The following is an 18,780-nucleotide window of genomic DNA, read 5'->3' as shown; positions in this document are numbered from 1 at the left end:
GTTCATGGGTTCAGATCTCGGGTGCAGACCTACACACTGCTCATCAAGCTGTGCTGTGGTGGTGTCCCACATACAAAGTAGAGGGAGATTGGCACAGATGTTAGCTCAGGGACAATCTTCCTCACCAAAAAAAAAAAAAAAAAAAAAATATTGAGACTTCTTTTATGGCTTAGCATATGGTTTAGCTTGGTGAATGTTCCATGTGTGTGTGAAAAGAGTGTGTATTTTGCAGTTGGGTAGAATGTTCTATAAATGTCAGTGAGGTCAAGGTGGTTGGTAGTGCTCTTCAAGTCTTCAGTATCCTTGCTGCTTTTCTGTCTACCAGTTCTGTCTGGCAGACTGAGAGAAAAGTATCGCAGTCTCCAACTGTAATGGTGGGTTTGTCTTTCAGTTCTGTCAGATTTTGCTGCATCTATTTTGAACCCGCAAACCCCAGGCCACCAAAGCAGAGTATGCGAACTTAACCGCTATGCCACCGGGCTGGCCCCCTGTTCTTTTCTTTTAGCTTATTAGTGTCTTTATATTTATTTTTATTTTTATTTGTTTTAGGAAGATTAGCCCTGAGCTAACTACTGCCAATCTTCCTCTTTTTGCTGAGGAAGACTGGCCCTGAGCTAACATCTGTTGCCAATCTTCTTTTTTTTTCCTTCTTCTTCCCAAAGCCCCCTAGTACATAGTTGTATATTCTAGTTGTGGGTCCTTCTGGTTCTGCTATGTGGGATGCCACCTCAGCATGGCTTGATGAGCGGTGCCACGTCTGCACCCAGGATTTGAACTGGTGAAACCCTGGGCCACCACAGCAGGGTGTGTGAACTTAACCGCGCAGCCCCGGGGCCAGCCCCTCATCTCCGCTTTTTAATTGGTCTGTTTAATCTATTTACATTTAGTGGTTGGGCTATTTGTTTTCTGTTTGTCCCATCTGTTCTTTGTTCCTTTTTTCCCCTGTTCCTGACTTCTTTGGGATTAATCAAATGTTTCTGGTATTCTATTTTTTCTCTACTATTGGCTTGTTAGCTCTAATAACTGCGACCACTGGTTCTGCTCAGGAGCCCCCTTCTTGCACCATGATCGGAAAGTGCCTCATAGGCACAAAAGCAGAAATCCTGGGTGTTTGTAGGGGTCACTGCATTTGTTTTCCTTCTGATCCTTCCAAAGTGCCTCTTGTCCAATATCTGCAAGTAATGGTTTCAGGTATTTTGCCGAGTTTTCTAGTTGTTTACATCCAGAGGGCTATCCTGGGATTAGTTATTCCATCATGACCAGAATCATAAGTTTCCCTTCTTTTCTGAGGAATTCTTTATTCCTAAGGTCACCCCATCTTTCTCCTGCATGATCAATGTCTTCCTTGCTCCTGGGTCTATTTTCATCAAATATGTTCTAGTAGCTTCCATTCTTAGAGAACTCCTTTGACCCAACACTTCTCTCCAATCACAACCCCAATGCTCTGTTCCTCTTAGAGCTAAACTTCTCAGAGTAATTGTCTATTTTTTTAGTTCTTCTCATTCCCTCTTCAACCCCTTCCAAGCTGGCTCCTACGCCACCACTCCTCCAAAGATGGGAAACTTATGGCAACTGGGAATCCAAAGGTCCATTTTGTCATGTAAGCTGATGGTATCTGTGAGACATCAAAGAGGACATGTGTGGTAGGCAGTTAGAAGTGTGGGTGAAAAGCTTAAAAGAGAGTTCATCGTTGGCCCAAGCCAGACCCTCAGAAGTTGTGCTTTTTTAATGGACTTTGTTAGAGGTGTATAACTTGAAGGCAGAGAAGTACACAAACTGTACGTGTGCAGCTTAAAGACTTTTTATGTATGTATACAGCCATATGGCAGCCACCTCTCAGACCGAGGCGTAAGTCTGCTCCAGGTATCTGTTGCTAGGTACCAAACCACCCCAAAATTTAAGGGCTGAAATGGTGACCTCGTTTCTTCTGCCCCATGAACCGGCCACCTGGGCAGGCCTCAGACAGGGCAGGAGCTCACTGCTCTGCTCATTGGCAGCGGGGCTGGCCCAAAGGCTGGGGGCTGGAACCATCCAGCAGCTCCCTCCTGCTCATGTCTGGTGGTTGATGCTGGCTGTCAGCTGAGGACTCCGCCAGGGCTAGGACACCTAAACATACCTCTTCCTTGTGGCCCTGTGGCTTCTTCCCAGCACAGGGGCTGGCTTCTAAGGATGAGTGTCTCGAGAGCAAGCCCAGAGGAGTTGTGTCACCTTTGATGGCCTGGCTTCTGCTGCACCCTCTTCGTTAGAAGCAAGTCACTGAGGCCAGGCCATGCTCAAGGGGGAAGGAGTTACAGCGCAGCTTTGGATGGGAGGAGGGCCGAAGAATCCGTGGATGTCTTTAAAACAGCACGAGGGCATTTCCGTCACCCTGGAAAGGTCCCTCACGCAAGAGAAACACTATCCTGGCTTCCAACACAAAAATGCATCGTGTGTGTTTTGAACTTCATGTAAACAGAATCGTTTTGAGGGGCAGCTGTGTAGTTGTGAGCAGCAGTAGCTTGTCGGTTTTCCCGCCGCATGGTGCTCCCTCATGTGAACATGCCGCATTTCGTCCCCTCTACCCTGAGGGCCAGCTGGGCTATCTTCAGTTTGGGGCTGGTATAAACAAAGCTGCTGTGAACATCTTAGGCCCATCTTGGTGCCATATGCCCTTACTTCTCTCAGGTACTGTCTCAGTTAGGGTTCAGTCCGAGAAGCAGAACCTTTATCAGTGAGAGAATAATCCGTACAGATGGGGTTAGACCTGGTGGTCCATCCGAGGCTGTTGCATCTGCAGTTGGTGTTGGGCCTCAGGTCAGCAGGGCTGGCCTCTGGAAAGGAGAGACAGCCATTTGTTTGGGTAGCAAAGCCAAGTAGAGCCTGCATCTGTCTCAGTATGCAAATGCTGATGATGCAAGTGGCCAATGGGACAAGCAGGTACCTTTCACCATGAAAGTGCACACACATCTGGGCTGGAATTTGGAGTGACTGGAATTGCTACTGGTGGCTGCTGCCCTGGCCAGAAAGGCACCTGGCCCTACACTAGCCTTCATAGCATAAAAATGCCTATGACTTTTCTCCTACTTGCCAAATCCCATGCAAATATCTCCTGTGGCCAACCCTGACCTAGGACCACACAAGGAAGGGGATTCTGGGAAATGTAGTTTCAGCATGGCTAGATCGACACACTACAAAAGCAGCACAGGCATATATACTGGGAGTAGGACTGCATGTGGTCAGCTTTAGTAGATCTTGCCAGACGTTTTCCAGAGGGCCTGTACCAGTTTACCTCCTCCCCCGCCCCTGCAGTATCTGAGAGCCCCAGTTGCTCCACATCCTCACCAACACTTGGTATTGTCAGCATGTTTTAATTATAGTCATTCTAACAGGTGTGAGATGGTAGCTCCTTGTGGTTTTAATTTGCATTTCCCTGATGACTAATGATGTCGAGCCTCAGTTCATCTGCTTGTTGGCCGTCTGTGCATCCTCTCCAAGGAAGGGCGTATTCAAGTCTTTTACACATTGTGTAATAGGTTGTCGTTCTTGCTAATGTGGAGTACTTCTGTGTCTACTCAGGATCCGAGCTCCGGGTGACATGTGTACCAGAAACACCTTCTGCCACTCTAGAGTTTACCTTTTCACTCTCTTAATGATGTCTTTTGATGAACAGTTCTTAATTTTAGTGAAGTCCAATTTATCGATCTTTTCTGTTCTGGTTAATGCTTTCATGCTCTGTCTAAAGGATTTTTGCCTATCCCAAGGTCATGAAGATATTCTCCTTTGACTTCTAGACACTTCATTACTTTACCTTTCGTATTTAGGTCTATGCTCAATTGATTTTTGCTTCTAGTGATAGGTGTGTGGCAAGATGTCCTGTTTTCCCACGTGGACATCCAATTTATCCCATAGCAGTTAGCAAAACGATTATCTTTCCCCACAGAATCAAAGTGGGGACTTTGTCATAAATCTGCTGGCTGTCTTTGCACAGGCCTGTTTCTGGCCTCTATTCTGTCACATCAGTCCCTCTCTCTGTCCCTGGGCCAAAACCACGGCAGCATCCTGGCTGTAGCCTTAGCGTCATCTTGATTTCCATTAGCAGGGAGCCCTCTAGTTGGTTTTTCTTCAAGATTGTCTTAGTTTGGGGGCCAGCCCTGCGGCCGAGTGGTTAAGTTCATGCACTCTGCTTCGGCAGCCCAGGGTTTCGCTGATTTGGATCCTGGGCGCGGACATGGCACCACTCATCAGGCCATGCTGAGGTGGCATGCCACAACTAGAAGGACCCACAACTAAAAAAATATATATACAACTATGTACTGGGGGGATTTGGGGAAAAAAGCAGAAAAAAAAAGAATATTGGCAACAGTTGTTAGCTCAGGTGCCAATCTTTAAAAGCAAGATTGTCCTAGTTATTGTAGGCCCTTTGTATTTCCGTATAAATGGTAGAACAATTGGAACTCTCATCCACTACTGGTGAGGCTGTAAAATGGTTCAGCCACTTTGGAAAATGGCTTGGCAGTGTCTTAAAATGTTAGCATCCACTTATACTATATTACAACTATTCCACTCCTAGGACTTGCCCAAGAGAAATAAATTCACACATCCACACAAAGACTTATACACAAATGTTCACAGCAGCTCAGTTCACAAGAGCCGGCCAGGGGAAACAACCCGAATGGCCATCAGGTGACTAGAGAAACAAATTGTGTGTTAATACAACGAAAGACTACTTAGCAATAAAAGGGAGCACACTATTGGGCTCAGAATGACTACACCAAGTGGAAGGAACCGGACAAGAAAAGCAGACACACCGTATGGCTCCATTTATATACAATTCCAGGAACTGCAAACTTATCTCTTGTGACAGAAAGCTGATCAGTGGCTGCCCAGGGGTGGGTGGGGAGGGATGGGCTGGAGGGAGGGGCCACCAGGGGCAGGAGGACACTTTTGGGGGGTGATGAATATGTTTAGTCTCTTGAATGTGGTGATGGTTTCACGAATAAAACTGTCAAAGTGTAGGCTTTAAATACATACAGTTTATTTTACGTCATTTCTAACTCAATAAGGCTGTTTAAAAAAAATACACTGTGTCTCTTTTAAGCAGTATATTGTTGTTGTTTTTTCCCTTTAATCCAGCCTGGCAACCACTGTTTATCTATGGACATTTGAATGTTTTTGCCGATATGGTTGTGTGTGTGTGTGTGTTTATGGTGGTAAAATATATGTGACATGATATGTGTCATTTGAACCATTTGTATCCCATTCAGCAGCAGTATGATGTACCCACCACCACTAGCTAAACCCCACCCAGAACCTCTGTGCCCGCTGAGCAGGAGCCTGATGTGCTTGTGTTACTGATTCCTGTTGTCCCATCTGCTCTTCAGGCCTTCCCTCTCTTATCTCACCTTCTTTCCACGTCACTTGTGTCATTACTCTAGGGTGAACCTAGGCCTGGGTCTGCATCCCTGCATTCCCCACCCCTCCTGCCTGCATCTCACCCACGTGTCCTCCCTCCCTAGTGGTCTTCCATCTTCCATCTCTCCCTCCCTTTCTTTCTCAAATTACTTCATTTCTTGGCAGAAAAATGGGGTCAAGAAAATCATGAGAGGATAACATCACTATAGGAGACATTAAGGACTATGAGCCATCCTCAGCTGTTTCGGATCTTGACCACTCCTACAAACATTACCCAAAGCCCTCTGTGGGTCCCACAACATAGACGTCAGGATATTTTGAGTAACACTTTATTTTTGTTTCTTCTCCCCAAAGCCTCCCAGTACATAGTTGTGGGTCCTTCTAGTTCTACCATGTGGGACGCTGCCTCAGCGTGGCCTGATGAGCGGTGCCAGGTCTGCGCCCAGGATCCGAGCCAGTGAAACCCCGGGCCGCCAAAGTGAAGCACGTGAACTTAACTACTCGGCCGCAGGCTGGCCCCAACCACCATAGCCTATTTTATGGCAGTTTCAGCACTGCAAAAAGAAACACTGTGCCTGCTGGCAGCCGCTCCCCATCCTCCCCTGTCCTCCTTCCAGCCTGAGGCAATTACTAATTTACTTTCTGTCTCTATGGTTTTACCTATTCTGGACGTTTCATATAAACGGGATCATACAAAGGCAGTCTTCTGTGTCTGACTTCGTTCCCTTAGCATTGGTTTTCAAGGCCCACTCATGCTGCAGCATGGCTCAGGACTCCATTCCTTCCATCCTGTGCAGAGACCACACACACAAACCATCTCCAGCTGATGGACAGTTTGGGGCTGTACAGTTCAGTGGCATTTAAGTTCAAATCATTCATGTAGTCATATGGTAACTTATGTGTAACATTTTGAGGATCTGTCAAACGATTTCCACCCCAGTAGTGTATGGGGGGTCCAATTTGTCCATGTCCTCCCCAACACTTGTTATTGTCCCTCCTTTTGATGACAGCCGTTCGAGTGAGTGTGCAGTGCTATCTTACTGTGGTTTGGACTTCTACCTCCCTACTGACTGATGATATTGAGCATCCTGTCAGGTGTAGGATCATTTTCCTTCAGCTGGAAGAACAACCTGCCATATTTCTTGTAGTCCAGATAGGCTGGCATTGGGTTGCCTGAATCTTTGCCTGAAATGGATTTATTTTGCCCTCATTTGTAAAGGATATTTTGCTGGGTATAGAACTCCAGGCTGGCAGTTTTTCTTTTTCAACACTTTTACTGATATCACCCCATTACCTTTCATTATTTCTGTCGAAAAGTCAGCTGTTGGTCTCATTCTGGCACCTTTGCAGGCAACGTCTTGTTTCCCTCTGGCTGCTTTGAAGAGCTCTCTTCTGCACTGGATGCCCAGCAGTGTGACTCTGATGACGTGCCTGGCCCAGATTTTCTTTGTATCTATGTTGCTTAATGTTTATAACATCCTTGAATCTGGGGTTTGATGTCTTTTTGTCAGTTTTGGAAAATTCTCAGCCAGTATCTCTTCAAATATTGCTTCTGTCCTTTCTCCCCTGGTGTTTGGGGACAAGCCAGGGTGACTGTAGTGCTTGCCTCCTGTGTGCGCCCTTATCTCATCATACCTTCACTGCTTGTCCCCCAGTGCCTTCCAATGGTTCTTTAAAAATACACACTTTGTCCAGCTTCTATAGTTGTTATCAGTGACAGTTAACCTGATATACTCTATCATGGCCAGAATCAGAAAAAGTCTCAGGAAGTTATTCTTGACTCCTCTCATTCCCTCACGCACACCCCCAACACCAAATAACCAAGGCATCTTATCTTCCAAATTGTATATTTCTCCCATTTGCCTCGTACCACCTTCATGGCCCCACCCTGGCCCAGGCCACCATCATGTCTGTCAAGGATAGCTACAGCAGCCTGCCACCCTACTGTAGGTGCTCCACCCCTGCCTGGCCCTCCAGGCTCCTCTCCTGCCACTCGGGTCTCTCACTTCTGTCAACATGAACACAAAACTCAGATATGAAACTCTGTGGTTGGTTTACCCTCAGTCAAGACAGATCTGTGCCCAGGCCAGCCAGAATGAAGTCAAACCAAACCTGTGTCCCTTAGCTTTACTCTCAGTTGAATTTATGAACCATACTTGGGGCCGGCCCGGTGGTGTAGTGGTTAAGATCACACACTCCGCTTCAGCAGCCGGGGGTTCACAGGTTCAGATCCCAGGCATGGACCTACACACTGCCCATCAAGCCACGCTGTGGCAGCATCCCACATACAAAGTAGAGGAAGACTGGCACAGATGTTAGCTCAGGGACCATCTTCCTCACCAAAACCAAAACAAAACAAAACAAAAAACATACTCAGTCCCACCACTAGTGGTGGGTGGCTTTTTTTGATTTTTTTTTTTCTAAAAATCTCCAAGAGCCATGCTTGTGGTCGACAGGCCACCAGTTGTTGTAGCAACCTTGAGTGAGCACTCGTGAAAGGAAGCTTGCTTTACACTGTCAGCAGGATAGTCTCGAGCGAAGCACCATGAGTGGAGGCCGCACATTCAGTAGAGCCAAAGGACAGGCGGCAGCAGGAAGGGGACCCATGGTCTCCTAGGGACACGAGAGCAGAGAAACTAGAAGAGAAGGTTGACTTCTCCACCCTGTCCATTTCTTGTCATCTCACCAAATTGCAAATGTGACATCAGAAATCCTCTGTCGCTATGGTTTTTCTAGAAGAGAATGAAAGTCAGCAGGCAAAGACAGTGACTGGAGACGTACCTCTTGGGTTGGGTTTTCTGCTGAGTCATTGCCTTAATGGCCACCCGAGATAACCGACTCCCCCTCGCTCAGCCTGTTTCCACAGCAACCAGTGAGCAGGCTGGGAGCAAAGCCAAGCTGGGATCAGAGGGAGTCTCAGTCCCAGCCACCATGTGGCCATTTTTTTTTTTTTTTTTTCTAGCCAGAACATTTTCAGAGCCCATTTTTTTAAAAACAAACTTTTCCTTTTAAAAATACCTGCTCATTACAAAGAAAGCCAAGCAGTACAGACATGTAGTGTGCAGAGTAGGAAAACTCCTCACTTTCCCAGCCTGCAATCTCGCCCCCACCCCAGCAGAACAGCCCCACCAGCCTCTACACTCCCCTCCCACGGGCAGCGCTGGTGATCCCGCCCCAGAGACACCGCGGGACCAGAAGATGACTTAACGTCCTCTGCTGCTTCCAGTTTTTGTGTTTGTGCTTTTGCCATCGTAAGCAGTCCTGCATCCTTGCACATGTTTTTTTGCACACTTAGACAAAGGGATCTTTAGGCAAGACTCCTAGGAGCCAGATTCCCGGGTCATTTTGATAGATGTAGCCCAAAGTGGCCCCCACACAACAGTAGGTTTTGGAAAAAGTTTCACCTTTGCAAATCTAATGGGTGAAAAAGCGTATCTTGCTTTTTATTTGCATTTCTTTCAGTCTGAGTGAGATTGGACATGCCTTTATTGTCTTCATTGGCCTTTTGAATTTCTTTTCATGTAAGCTATCTAGACACATCTGTGGTGAGATTTCCACAGGGTTGTGAGTCTTTTTCTTTTTTTTTAAGATTCACGCCTGAGCTAACATCTGTTGCCAATCTTCTTCTTTTTTTATCCTTCTTCTCCCCAAATCCCCCCAGTACATAGCTGTATATTCTAGTTGTGGGTCCTTCTAGTTCTGCCATGCAGGACTCCGCCTCAGCGTGGCTTGATGAGCGGTGCCATGTCCGCGCCCAAGATCCGAACCGGCGAAACCCCAGGCTACCGAAGCGGAGCGTGCGACCTTAACCACTCGGCCACAGGGACCGGCCCCATGCGTCTTTTTCTTACCAGTAGCGAGAGATGGGTCCATATTCTATCCATATGTATTGCAAATATTCTATCCTGGTTTGTGATGTGTCTCTGAGTATGTTCATGGTACTTTCCATGCAAAAATTTCTTAATTTTTTCCTTTACAGCTTCTGACTTGCAATCTCAGGCTTTACAAGGCTTTCCCCACTTCAAGATCATTTTAAAAATCCATTCATGGGGGCTGGCCCCATAAGCAAGTGGCTAAGTTCGCGAGCTCTGCTTTGGCAGCCCAGGGTTTCAAACGTACGTGAAACATTCAGAAAAGTATCGCGCTGCGGGCCACAAAGAAAATGCCAACCAATTCCGGGCAGTGGAAATCAGATAGACCCCTGGATACAATGCAAAGAAATTAGGATGAACCAGGAAAAGATAACACCTCCTCCTTGTAGAATCTCCAACTGGAAATTTAAAATCACCCTTCTAAATAAAGTTTGGGTTAAAGAGGAAATTAAAACTAAAAATACTAAATACTAAAACTTCATGCCAATACATTGAACTTCTAGATTAAATGAAGCTAGTTTCCTTTGCTCCGTCCCCAGTTTGACAATGAAATAGGAATAAACACCTGGTCCCAGAAGGGTTTCTCCTGGAGCCGGGAAGGACCGTTTGCTCCTGCTCTTCTTTAACATAGGGCTAGGAAAAGATGTTGCTTTTGGAGTTCATAACTAAGACCCCTAGGCTACTGTCGGCTCCCACTCCCCTCTGAGACCACCAAGACTAGTTGGACAAGCAAATCCAAGCTCATTGCTGCCTGCAGTAAGGGAGACCACAACCTTGATAAAGCCGTAGAAGCTTCTTGGAAGGTGAGGTCAAGGGTGGGGTGTTTTTTTGGTTTGTTTTTCTTTTTTGAGGAAGATTAGCCCTGAGCTAACTACTGCCAGTCCTCCTCTTTTGCTGAGGAAGCCTGGCCCTGAGCTAACATCCGTGCCCATCTTCCTCTACTTTATATGTGGGACGTCTACCACAGCATGGCTTTTTGCCAAGCGGTGCCATGTCCGCACCCGGGATCCAGACCTGCAAACCCTGGGCCGCTGAGAAGCAGCATGTGCGCACTTAACCGGGGCGCCACTGGGCAGGCTCTGAGGGTGGCGTGTTTTTAATTTGGTTTGTCAGTCTAGTTTCAGGCAGGTCTTTCCGTGGGGACATCTGACTGGGACAGAGCACACCTTGTGTACGATTGGTGGGCCCTGCAAGGAGAGGGCTTGAGGGTAACCTGGGAGACTAAATGGTCCCCTGACAAGCCCAGCTGAGCCATCGAGTGTTCTCACTGGGGGGCTGTTCCCCTGGTGAAGGCTAGTTGAATAATCTAATGTTTGGACAAATGGATTTTCAGGAAGTTCCTGAAATAAACAATAAAGTTATTTGCAACTTCCTCTTCCTAGACAAGAATTTCCTGGCCTAGTAAAGTCACATTAATACGGGGAGATGGGAGGCTGGGTGATGGTCTGTGCTTTAGCTCTCGGCTGCGTAGCTCACATTCTGAGGTCAAAAGCTGCCGCGTTTGGGTGAAGTCGCCTGTCCTTCAGGCTTGCTGAGAGACGCTGAGAGCAGCCCTGGCCCCACCAACACCACCAGCTGCCCCGCTGGTGCCCGGGCGACGAGGGGCACTGGCTGCGGCAACGTTTGAAGGGAGGATGTGGAGGGGGCTTGCCCTCTGCAAAGACAAGGGAGAGGTGCCTCAGGAGAGTCACTCCTGGAGACCAGGGCTGCTTGAATCACCCCGGTCTCATCTGGAGGTGGCCGAGCTCCTGGTGCTGGGGGCTGGCGTGAATGGCAGCTGAGGTGGGCCCAGGCCCAGGCCCAGGCAGCTGCTCAGCCACCGCTTGGCACAGCAAAGGGAGGGTGGGTCTCAAGTGAGCCATGTCACTGACTCTTACCCACAAGGATCCCCTACTGAGCCCCCCCACCCCAGCTAAGAGGAGAGGAAGAGGTCAGAGCCCAAGGCAGATGGACTCCTGTGCAGGGGAGTGCTTTGAATTGGTTACAAGGGTAATGTTTGAAAATGAACACCATTGGGTTTAAGAACCACAATGAGACAAACTACAGGGGCCCTGAAAAATGATGGCCTCAGCCTCTGCTGTCTTAAGGAGTTGAGACTACTACAAAGATGGTAAAGGAGTGAAACCTGATGATCAAATCAGACAAGCCCCAGGAGAAAACTATGTGAGGTCTCAGGGCAGGCCCAGCAAAGAGAGCCAGAAGCAGGCCTGCCTCCAAGGCCGCTCTAGCCCACTGGGACAGGAAAGGTGCAGGGGCCGAGCCCTCTCTGCTGTGGGGCCTGGTCGCCAGGAGGAGCACCTCCCTGCGGCTCACCAGATGACACCTGAGAGCGGAAAGATGCCAGCTCTCTTGCATATTGCTTGGTTTTTTTCATGGGTGGTGTTGCTACAGGAAATGGGGACAGCACAGGGTCCCTCGATACATTTTCTACCTCGTTTTCACATGGAAACCCACCCTTTTTCAGTATGGTGTTAATTTTGTAACCAGCCAACTGACTGTGTGTGCTTATTTTTTTAGTTGACTCTCTTGGACTTTCAGTTATACAAAATCTGATTGACAAACAATGACAGCTTTGCTTTGTCCCTTCCACCAGGTATTCCTTGTATTTCTCTCTTTCAGTGTTCAATAATAATGGTGATCACAGGGATGTTGTCTTGTTCTTGGTGTTTCACCACTAAGCAAAGCACTGCCTTTTGCCTTGAGATAGATATATTGAAAAATATATATATATATATATCAGCTCATGAAGCTATCATCTGTTGCAAGTTTTTCTTTCCAAAAATGGCTGGAATATTTTCCATCCTACTTACTCTTCCAGAACATCTCCACTCCCTCAGCAAGAGGTGGAGTCCCCTTGACCCTGGGTGGGCCTCTGTGACTCCCTTGACTAGATGGAGTCCGGCAGAAGGGACACTAGTGACTTCCAAGGCTAGGTCCCTCTCTTGGGATGCTCACCCTTGGAACCAGACACCACGCTGTGAGGAAGGGGACATGGCAAGGCATACACGCAGAGGAACCAATGCCCTCTGCCCTCTGCCCTCTGCCCTCTGCCCTCAGCCCCAGCTGAGCCTCCAGCGAACACCCAGCACCAACTCCCCCGCTTGCCAACTTGGCAACGGACACTCCGGCCTTCGGTGGGCTTGCCCCAGCTGACACCACAGACAGCAGAGATGAGCCCGGCCCATGTTGCAGATTCATGAGCAAAATGAGCACATGGAATCGTTTGAAGCCACTGTTTTGGGGTAGTTTGTTATGCAGCAATAGTTAACTGGAACATCATCTATTCCAATTTCTATGTTATTAAGAACATTGAATTTTATCAAATACCTTTTCTTTCTTTCTTTCCTTTATTGAGTCCCTTTTTTTTTTAATGTGGTAAGATATACATACAAAATTTACCATTCTGACCATTTTTAACTGTACAGTTCAGTGGCATTTAAGTTCAGATCATTCATATTGTTGTGCACCCATCCCCCCCCTCCCCCGCCCCCACAGCCGCCATCCTCCTTTCTGTCTCTGTGAAGTTGAAGTTGACTGCTCTCGGGACCTCACACAGGTGGACTCACACAGTGTCTGTCCTTTCGTGGCTGGCTTCTTCCACTTAGCATAATGTCCTCAAGGTCCGTCCACGTTGTAGCACATGTCAGTACTTCATTCCTTTTCGTAGCCGTATGTTATTCCAGTGTGTGGAGGGACCACATTCTGTTCATCCGCTGATGGGCACTTGGGTTGCTTCCGCCTTTCAGCTATTGTGAGTAACACTGCTGTGAACACTGGTGTGCAAATATTTGGTCCTATCTGTGCTTTCAGTTCTTTTGGGTATATGCTCAAACTGTTTCAAATACATTTCTGACATCTATTGATGTCATGTTTTCCTCCTTTGGCACATTAATATTACTAATTATAGTAACATAATTCCTAACTGTATCATCTCTGCACTCTTGGAATGAATCCACTGGTTATGGTATATTTGTTTCTTAATCTGCTTTTGGATTATATTAGCTAATATTTTTAAGCTGTGCATCGATATTTATAAGTGAAAATGATCTGCAGTTTTCTTTGTGGCGTGGGTGTGTGATCTTTGTCAAGTCTGGAAACCAGATTCATTCAGTCAGTCAGCCCAGGAGGGCCCATGGAGCAGCAGACGTGGCTCTGGACTCTGGGAATGGAGCTGACCAAGACCCACAGAGACTGTCTGTGTGGTGCTAATGTCCTCCTGGGAGAAAAAGGTTCTTCCGGTTTTATAAAACACATTTGGAAGCTTTCCTTTACTCTCTTTAATACACTGGGACTACTTGTTTCTGAAAGGCCAGAAAGAATTTATTTGAGGATTCGCTAGGCCTGAGGCTGGTACAGGGGTGGCTCTCTGACAACTCTCCCCATTTTCTTCTCTGCTCAGCTGGTCTCTTTCCTCTGTGGCCAATCTCCCTGCTTCCCAGCCAGGAGCCAGCGGGCCCGGAGCAGAGCCACCACTCAGACCACAGAGAAAGTACCTTGCCTGGGGTTCAAGGGTTCAAGTCGCTCGAGAGTGAGGAGCCTGGCCCTGCAAGGCCCTGCCCTTACTCCCACCCTCCCTCCCTGCTTGCACACTCCCCTCCTTGAACCCCCCTTCTCCTCTGCCCTCCCTCCCTCCCCTCCTCCCACTCTTCTGCTGCTGCCTCCTGCTCTCCCTACTAGGGCAGACACAGAGGCAGCCGAAGAGATGCTCAACCTCATCAGTTATAGGGAAATGCAAGATAAAAACGACAATGACTAACATGAAAAAGATTGTCATACCAAGTGTCGGCAGGGACGAGGAGCCAGGGGGAGTGTCAACTAGGACAGCCACTTTGGATAACTGTTGGGCAGTGTCTCATGAACTTGAACTTCACCTACCCTAAGCAAGCAACTCCATTTCTAGGTGTGTACCAGAAAGAAATGATTGCACACATCCATACAAGGGCTTAGACATGAGTGGCACAGCAGCTTTATTTGTAACAGCCAGGAAGTGGAAACGACCCAATGCCTGGCCACAGCAAACAGATCAACAAAGCTGTGGTCTCAACAAAGCTGTGGTCTGTCCATACCATGGACCACCACTCAGTAGTAGACAGGAATGAACTGCTGACGTGTGTGTGACTGTCACATGCTCTGTGCTCCCATTTATATGAAGCTCTAGAACCTGCAAAACCAATCTGTAATGACAGAGGTCACAATAGTGTTTACCTTTGGGGGTTGGTTTGACGGAAGCTCCACTGTGCATGTGTGGAAGGTTCAAGTTGTACGCTTCATGTTTCGGCTCAAAGAAATTATTTAAATATGTGAGCTTTGAAAGCTGGAAATTTCACTTCAAGTACCACTGTCACTATCATCCACCAGTTTTATTGTGTAGTTATTTTGATTAATGTAGTTCTAAGTATTTTTAAATTCTCATTATCATTTTTAAAGCTTTGCAAGGTATGGTGATTGTGTGTGTGTGTGCGTGTGTGTGTGTGTGTGCGCGCATGCACACTACTGACTTCGCGCCTAACTGTGCTGTGCTCCGAGAATGTGGTCTGACACCGAGTCTTTGAACTTACTTGCTTCTTGCTTTATGGCTAGGACGCTGCCATTGTCTTTAGATGCCACTCGTGGTGGACATGGCGGGGCGGGGGAGGACACTCACCCATCACAGCGCCCTTGGTTATTGGGCTTGTTCACATTTTCCGTATCTTCACGGAAATGTTTTAGGTGTGTCTCTAGTAAATACCAAATGTCTGGAGGTTGCGGTTTTGATACAATATGACAATCTCTGTAATCTCTGACAGTCCTCCCATCCAAAGCCCTCTCAGAGGTCACATCTGTCTTTGTTGTGTTGACCCCCACAGAAGCCCCCAGTAGGGTGGGTAGGTTGGCTCAGGGTTGGGTGTCACAGGCTCAGCTCTTCCACCTGTTTGGGTTGTACAATATAAAGAACAATTAGAAAAAAAGCCCACCTGAATAGCAAAGATGAAGAGTTTCAAACAGTTAACATTTCCAGATGGCTCACCTGGCAAGGGCAGGGTGCTCTCTGGGGAAGCTGAGAAGCTGGTGTTACCGAACCAGGTTTGTTTTGCCCACTGCACGATTATGTCAATCACCGAGATGACGAGTTTGCAAAGAGAAAGGGTTTAATCACAAGGCAGCCAAGCGACGAGGCAGGAGACTCAATCTCAGATCCACCTCCTTGAAAATAGGGGCTCAGGGCTATTTCCGGGATGAGGGGGTGGGGCAGGCTGGAGTGTGGGGATGGGTGATCGGAGGGAAGGAGAAGTGAGGTAACCAATGATCTGCATAAGTGTAGTCAAGCTTCGTGGCTCTTCATAGGACGCATATGTGCAAAATGGCAGTGTTCCCATGATCTGAGGGTGAAGTTTTAGCTTCTTGACGTCAAAAAGGTCACTCGTTGAGCATTTGCCCAGGTCCAGTTGATGGGTTGGTGGTCTCAACCAGCCTGAACTGGACAAGGGGTGAATTCTCAGCTCCTGAAAAACTCAAGCACCCCACCCGTTACTATGGTGGCTCAAGCACCAGAGATGTTACCTGTAGGGTGGGCTTTAATAATGCATTATCCAACTACTTTTGCAAACCAACAACTAACTGAGTCTAGTTAAAGCAAGTTGGCCCCCAGTGTCACTGGGGGCCGGGCACAGTGGTCTCCCACGTCCACACTTGACCCGTGACACATCCAAGTGCATGTCCTATTGCAGTTCAAACCATAATGAGATACCACTTCACACCCACTAGGATGGCTAGAATCAAAAATTGATAACAAGGGCTGGCAAGGATGTGGAGAAATCGGACTCCTTGTACATTGCTGGTGGGAATGCAAAATGGTGCAGCTCCTGTGGAAAACAGAATGGTGGCTCCTCAAATAACTAAACATGGAATTAGCATATGGCCCAGCACTTCCACTCCCAGCTATGTACCCAGGAGAAAGGAAAACATCTGTCCACACAGAGACTTCTCCACCCCTGATCACAGCAGCTTTACTCAGAAGAGTCAAAAGGTGGCAACAACCCAAATGTCCATCAGCAGATCAACGAATAAATATAATGTCCATCCATACAGTGGAATATGATATGGCCATGAAAAGGGATGACATACTGACACATGCCACAACAAAGATGAACCTTGAAAACATGATGCTCAGTGAAAGAAGCCAAGCACAAAAGACACACTATATGATTCCATTTGTATGAGATGTCCACAACAGGCAGATCCACAGAGGCAGCAGGCACATGAGAGGGCGCCAGGGGCTGGCGGGGAGGGGATGGGGAGTGACGGCTAACAAGCACAGGGTTTCTTTTGGGTGAGGACAATGTTCTAGAATTAGATAGTGGTGAGGGCCGCACACCTCTGAATATTCTAAACCCTACTGAGTTGTCCACTTTCAATGGGTGAACTGGACAGTAAGTGATTTATTACTCAATTTAAAAACATTCTTTCAAAATGAAATTCGGATCCCCAAGTCCTGGTGGCGAAGGCTGCAGTTACAACAACAAAGTAGCCGCGAGGGAGGGAGGGCTGTAGGCCCCAGGGCAAACCCCGCCTTGGCCACTTCCTACCTCCATGAACTTGAAGGTCATTCAACTTCTCTAAACTTGCTTTCCTTGGCACAGTAAACCCTCCATAACTGTGAGCTACCACCACTCACGGGGTTTTCTCCCCAACAGTGCAGCCGGAGGAAAGCAGCGAGGCTGTGCAGACGGGACAGGAGCGACCCCTCACTCTGGGCAGCCTCTCGCCTAGGCTGCTCTGGGGCTCCCTCTGCTACTCCTCACCGCTACCCTGCACCCTCTGAGACTGCTGCTAGCATCTCCTTGTAGAGAGAGGAAGCTGAGGCACAGAGAGCTGAGGAAGCTCACCCAAGGCCTCCCAGCTAGTGAACTGCAGAGATCAACATCGATTTTCTTAAAAATGTGGTTAAATACAGATAACATAAAATTACCATTTTGACAATTTTTAAGTGTACAGCTCTGTGCCATTAAGAGCATTCATATTTTGTGCAACCATCACCATCATCCACCCCCAGAACTTTCCATCTTCCCAAACAGAAACTCTGTCCCCATGAGACACTAACTCCCTCTCCCTCCCCAGCCCCGGCACCCTCCGCCAGCCTCCTTTCTGTGTCTGCGAAGTTGACTGCTCTGGGGACCTCACACAAATGCAATCACAGAGTATCTGTCCTTTTGTGACTTGTTGGTTTGACTAGCACAATGTTCTCAAGGTTCATCCATGCTGTTGCATGTGTCCTTCCTCTTTAAAGCTGAGTAATATTCATTTTGTTTGTCCGTTCATCCACTGATGGACACTTGAGTTGCTTCCACCTCCTGGCTACTGTGAATCACGCTGCTGTGAACATGGGGGTGCAAATAGCGCTTTGAGACCCTGCTTTCCCTTCTTTTGGGGAGACCCCCAGAAGTGGAACTGCTGGATCTATGGTAATACTATGACTAATTTTTTCAGGCAATATTGATTTTCAGCCAGGAAAGGCAAAGGAGAAGGAAATGGAATTCGAGTCTCCCCCATCAGACCGGCAGACAGTAAATCCTCTCACGGCACCAAGCGCTGGTGAGGCTGTGGGGCAACAGAACTCTGGTGGGCAGTAATCTCGGCAAGCTCTTTGGGAAGGGATTTGGCAACTTCTAGTCAAGTGGAAGTGTAGCTGTGCTGCACGCAGGCAGATCTCCTTGCGAAGCACTCACAGGTAAGCAGAGAGGCGCGGAGCAAAGGAGGAACTACCCTAATGGGCGCCCCAGGAGACCCGGGGAAAACTCCCACCGATCCAGGCCTGCAGCCAGTGGGAGAAGGATGTGGACCACATGATGCGTTTGTAGAAAGTTACAACACACGCCAGGCAGTAGTATACATTGCTGGTGCATATGCCGACACGCAGGAAAGGCGTAAGAGTGTGCCAGGAGTAGGGGCTCCCCAACTTCGGATGGTGGTCACCTGGGGGCTCCAACTGAATCTGTCAGGTTCCATGTCTTTTAAAGGAAGAGACCTGAGACAGCCGAGCTGGTGGCGGTGCAGATACCCTGGCAGAGGCCCCAGTGGAAGTCAGGCGGGGCTGAGAAAGAAGAGGCAGAAGTAAAACCAGAAGTCAGCGGTTCTGAAGAGACACAGAGGACAAAGATCAAAGCGAAAGGCGGGAAGCGGAAGAAAAGACTAGAAAAACATGAAAATGGCTAGAAGGGCCTGCCGTGCTGCCAACAGCAACCAGGCTTGGGTGGCTCTCCAGCCCCACAGGGGCCTGGCCCTGGAAACCAGCCAGCCCCCCGCTCACTGAGCAGCGAGGCAGCGGCGGTGTGAGGGGCACCCAGGATGAAGCCCGCTTGGCAGCAGTGCACTCAGGGGTGGGGGAGCGGCGGAAATATACTGAGGCTGAAACAGCCAGGGCCACAGGCCTCCACTTAGTCGGGGAAGAGGCGCCCCTAAGCACACGACTATTTGGGGGCTCGTTTGAGGATGTAAATCACCTAGTTTATATTTATCCAAAGATTTCTGCTCCTGGAGA

At 48.1% G+C, this 18,780-nt stretch overlaps 1 long non-coding RNA gene across 1 annotated transcript; it reads right to left on the bottom strand.

The window, feature by feature from the left end:
• Nucleotides 1–14,206: 14,206 nt before the first annotated feature.
• On the bottom strand, nucleotides 14,207–18,333 carry LOC139081055 (uncharacterized). Its single transcript, XR_011536005.1, has 2 exons — nucleotides 15,271–18,333; nucleotides 14,207–15,171 (listed from the first exon to the last, which is right to left on the bottom strand). It is a non-coding gene; the product is annotated as an uncharacterized lncRNA (long non-coding RNA).
• Between the last annotated feature and the right edge of the window lie 447 nt (nucleotides 18,334–18,780).

This window comes from Equus przewalskii, chromosome X, assembly GCF_037783145.1.
Source record: "Equus przewalskii isolate Varuska chromosome X, EquPr2, whole genome shotgun sequence".
Taxonomy (NCBI): domain Eukaryota; kingdom Metazoa; phylum Chordata; class Mammalia; order Perissodactyla; family Equidae; genus Equus; species Equus przewalskii.
The sequence above is the reverse complement of the archived record's forward strand: the minus strand, read 5'-3'. Positions and strand labels throughout refer to the sequence as shown.